General features: G+C 31.9%; 1 long non-coding RNA gene across 1 annotated transcript; it reads right to left on the bottom strand.

Moving 5' to 3' along the window:
• Window positions 1-1,399: 1,399 nt before the first annotated feature.
• On the bottom strand, window positions 1,400-3,007 carry LOC141045446 (uncharacterized). The gene is made up of 2 exons (XR_012217594.2): window positions 1,945-3,007; window positions 1,400-1,653 (listed from the first exon to the last, which is right to left on the bottom strand). It is a non-coding gene; the product is annotated as an uncharacterized LOC141045446 (long non-coding RNA).
• Window positions 3,008-4,794: the final 1,787 nt, after the last annotated feature.

Genomic DNA, 4,794 nt, shown 5'->3' with positions numbered 1-4,794 from the left:
CAAATGTTAAATAACCATAAAGAAAATCCTAAAAAATACTATTCAAATCTTAGCTAAATCTTAATCAAATCCTAACTAAATCCTAACCAATTCTAAAGATATTCCAATAAAATTCTAAAGAAATCCTACATAAATCTTAACTAAATTCTAAAAGTTAATTTTAGATTTTAGAAATCCATATTGATCTCAAATCTCTAATTCTAAATATTTGAATCTATTTAATTTCAAATAATTCTACAGCTAATTATCCAAATGTACCAATATATATATATATATATATATATATATATATAGCTTTGAACCAAGTCTTTGGACTTTTTTTTTGAAATTATAGATGGTTAAATGATATAATGACTTAAATGGTTCAAGATATGTTAATCTATTTGAAAAAAACATTGTATGCAATAATAATTGGTTGCAAGTTTTAAAATGAATAAATAAATAAGTCTAATATATCAATGATTTTAATACAACTATGTAAGACACTTCTTTAGCTAATTACACCAACTATTATTTTAGATTTCATATATTGGATATTGACAAATGCACCAATTATTAATAAATTGTAGACAAATATTTTAGGCAATATTATTCTTGAAAAGAATCAATTATTAAAAAAACATTGTAAAGATGACAATTGTAAATATCAAGAAGATATTAAGAAAAAAGCCTGTACTAAAAATGTTAATACTAAAATAATTAAACACTAAAAAATAAAAATAAAATGCTTTTATGATTCTAGATTCAATTTTTCTTTGGTTTTTAGCAGTGATATTACATTGGAACTCAGAACCATCGATGAGAAGGCGGAATCAAACAAAATTACCTCCTTACTCATCCAGGAATGCCTTTCCAGATGTGTGGAACAACATTCACTTCCTCAAAATGGCCTTATCCTTAAATATCTGTGCCGAAGCAGTTGGACCTTCGAACATGATTTTTGATGGTCTTGTTTTAGAGAAAACAGCGGCAGATCGTGTTCAAGGTGCCACTTTGACAATATTATTAATACCTATTGACCGTTTTTTGAGTTGGGTCCCTCCGCTCGGACATTTTATTCTTATTTTTTTTTATTTTTTTTTTTTATAGCGAGGAGGGGTATTCCACGCAGCAAACTCTTGAGCTGAATCATTCATTTTATCAGGAAAATCTTTGCAATTTTAACGGTACTCGGGTGTCCTGATGTGAGAATGGAGCAAAATTATCCTTGACAGATTAACGTGGACAAGTTTCACCATTCTCTTTACATGCAAGATAAGCACGTCAGAAAAAGCACAAGAAAAAATAATTGAGGCAAATGGGTATTTCTTTGATACGATACACAATTTAAAAAATAATAAAACGTGTCACACAGTCAAGGTATCCAAACCAAACTTTTTATACCTAAAAAACATATAAATTATGTTGAAACCCTTTTTATTATTATTCAAAATCTGCCAGAATCATAATGTGTTTGGTGTGAGAACTTTGGATTTTGAGAGTAGTAAACTATAAATTCAGAATTTTGTGCTAAGATTTATAAAAATTGAAAGCTCTTTAAAACAATGAATTTTTGTTGAACACGTCAAATATATTTTTTGGTCAAAGAATTTACAATTTCAATCCATTTCTGCAGGAATTTACAAATGCAACTTTTGATTGCAAAATTCATACCTGTTAAATTTTAATGTCAAAATAAATAAAATGAACAAAAATGAGTAGATGGTATTATTGTTATTATTTTGATATACGTTTCAAAAGCTGTAGTGTAATAATTGGGAATGTTCTCAGTCAGCTTCACAAATACTTTCCAATGGTCATGTTTTTCTTTTAAATAATTTTCTTATCTAAATACAATAATAAAAATCCCAAAAAATAGATATACTCAAGATACCACAAATTTAATTATTAATAGGATTAAATGAATAAATATAAATACCCAAGAAAAAACATTAACAAGCTTACATTTGCTTCATTGGCAATTTATTCCAAAAATAAAACCAATATTGATAATATCTAAATGTTTAATAAATATTATTTCATTAGTTCCCAAATATACATTATAACTCAAGAATCAATGAATAAAGAGTGTGGACTTGGGGACACATCGAGCCCATGCCCAAAGCACCCCCTAATACCACGTCCCAATGACGTTGCGACACGTCATCTGGTATCTTACTTGTGACTCAGAAGACGACGCCCGCAAAATTTGAAACTGAGTGGCTCTAATGCAGTCTACATCAATGCGGGTATCGAATAGATATCATCCAAGTTCCATCACAGTATTGAACCATGCAGGTATCAATACAAAAGGAGTACATCGACACGACCACCAATGACGTCACCCATCCCGTGGGAACTCCAAAATCGGGGACAATACTCGAAACTTCCGTGCAAGCCCTTGACATCTGGGGGCTGAACGGGTAAGTCGTCCACCACCCGCGCTGACTTTAAAGATACCGCGTTGCGAGACGTGGTCATACCGGGAATCGATGGGTTGTCCACTCGGGTGCCACGGGTGCGTCGTTCACCCATCCATCAGAATCTACATCCATCTACACGGTATCGATGCAGCAACCCAGTTGCGTACCTACCTACCTACCTATCCCAAGCTTGCTACGTGGTCGGGAGGAGACACCGTGGACCGGTACCACCCTGTCCACCAATCGGGTTCGAAGGACGCTATGCGGCGGCTTGGGATCGCCTCGGATTGTCCGAACGGATGAAACCCCTCGCATCCATTCGGATACCATCCATTTGGATGAAACCCTAATTGGGTGTCATGATTTTGAAAAAAAATTAAGACACGTTAAATGCCGTACTTCAAGATATGATCGGCGGCATAGTGTTGTTATGTGGGTGTACAAATATGTATGTAAAATTGAGTGTAATGTTTTTACAATGTGATGAATATTGTTTTGATGTTTATTAGGGTTTCTTTGAAAATATTGCTGCGTTGCTTGAAGAATGTGGGTATTGTTTTTGAATACAGTGTGATGTTTTTGATGTGAAATTTAAATGGATGGTGAATGTTAAACCCATTCTAATGTATTTTTTATTTTTCATTGAATGAAAGAAAGAAAAAACATAAAAAAATAAAATAAAAATCTATGTAAAGTAATGTTTAGCACGGCATGTAAAAGACAGACATAGGATAAAGAATTTGTGCAATTGTGGGGTAACCTTTCTAAATTGAAAGGAAAGGTAATATGAGATTATAAAGTGAAAGTCAATTATTTAATTATTTAAAATTCAATTGAGGACGAATGCTCAATTATTTAGAATTTAATAGAATAATCACAAAGTCAATTAAATTCCTGTGGTTACATTTTCATACACATTGTACCACCTACAAATATCACAAATTTGAATACTAACAAAAGGGAACTGAATAAAGTACCTAATAAACCTGAAGAATATCACTATTTCAAAGGTTCTTACAAGGGTTCAAGCTTTTAATACTTTCTTCTTACATCATAAAATCGTTTTGAAAATGTAGTATATTTCTGCAAATACACACCCATGTATGCTAAATAAAATCTTAAACAATAATATGCTATGTGATAACTTTTGGAAAACACTGAAGCTAGTTCAAAAAACTGAAATTGATGATAAATTTTAGCTGAATACAGATCATATGTACTGGAGAACTAAGTTTGACGACATTGATTTAATGTGTGTAGTTATATATATATATATATATATATATACACGAACACACACACACACACACACACACACACAAGAGTATCTTCTTCTATGGCTCTAAAAGTTGTTGTAAAGGGTTTATGAAACTGTTATACCAATGTTAAAACAAGACCAACTGAATATCTTAACACACTATAACAAAATAATTTAATTGCACCATTGTTTGCCCTCGTATTGGTAAAGTTTGATAATTAAAATATTCACGATTCTTTATGAATTTCAAAACTTTACATAGATATAACACATTAAAAAACACTTTAATATATGTATATATATATATATATATATATACATATATTAATGTAGATAAACTTATGGGTATGCTTTTCCATAGTGTAGGAATAATAGAATAGAATAAAATGTACAAATAAATACATGAAGAAGATCAAGACACTGAGCATTTCAAAGGAGACTCTCCTCAATCACTAGTTTGTTAGTTGGTTACTAGTTACATACTAGTAATTTGGGATGAACAAGGTGAGTTGGTGGGTGAGTGACCCACCCCCCCCCCCCATTTTAATTAATTAACTTAGTGATTAATTTAAATTTAAATTTATTCCTCCCCCCCCCTTCTGACTTCGCCATGTGGTGTGGGGCGGGGCGGGCCCGGACTGGGTGGAGCTTCGCCGACCACCCCAACACACAATCCGTCCATCCATGCACTTATTCATTCAATTACGTTCATTCGTCCAGATGTGGTTGCATCTCCCCTCGAAACAAACTCCATTGTCATGTCAGCAAGAGAACCCTAACTACACTATTTAACATACACTATTAATAGAGTATATTGAAATGCGTCATTCATTTGAGAATTATGTCAAAATAGGTTGTATTTTGATGAAGTAGATTTATATATATATATATATATATATATTTAAATTCAAAATAAAATTTTAAATCAACCCCATATTGATTAACACATAGTTTGAATATGAATGTGTGCGTTTATATATGTGCATGCACACACACGCACACACACACACATAAGTAATTCAATTTCTTAATCAAACTGTTTTGGACTGGTCTGTTATTTCATTTTTGAAACTGGAAGAAACTAAGAATGTTTTTCAGATGAAAATGACTAAAAAATAGGATAAAAATTTGTAA

This window comes from Physcomitrium patens, chromosome 5, assembly GCF_059467195.1.
Source record: "Physcomitrium patens ecotype Gransden chromosome 5, ASM5946719v1, whole genome shotgun sequence".
In the NCBI taxonomy this organism is placed as follows: domain Eukaryota; kingdom Viridiplantae; phylum Streptophyta; class Bryopsida; order Funariales; family Funariaceae; genus Physcomitrium; species Physcomitrium patens.
Note: the sequence above shows the minus strand (reverse complement) of the source record. Positions and strands in the feature narration are given on the sequence as shown.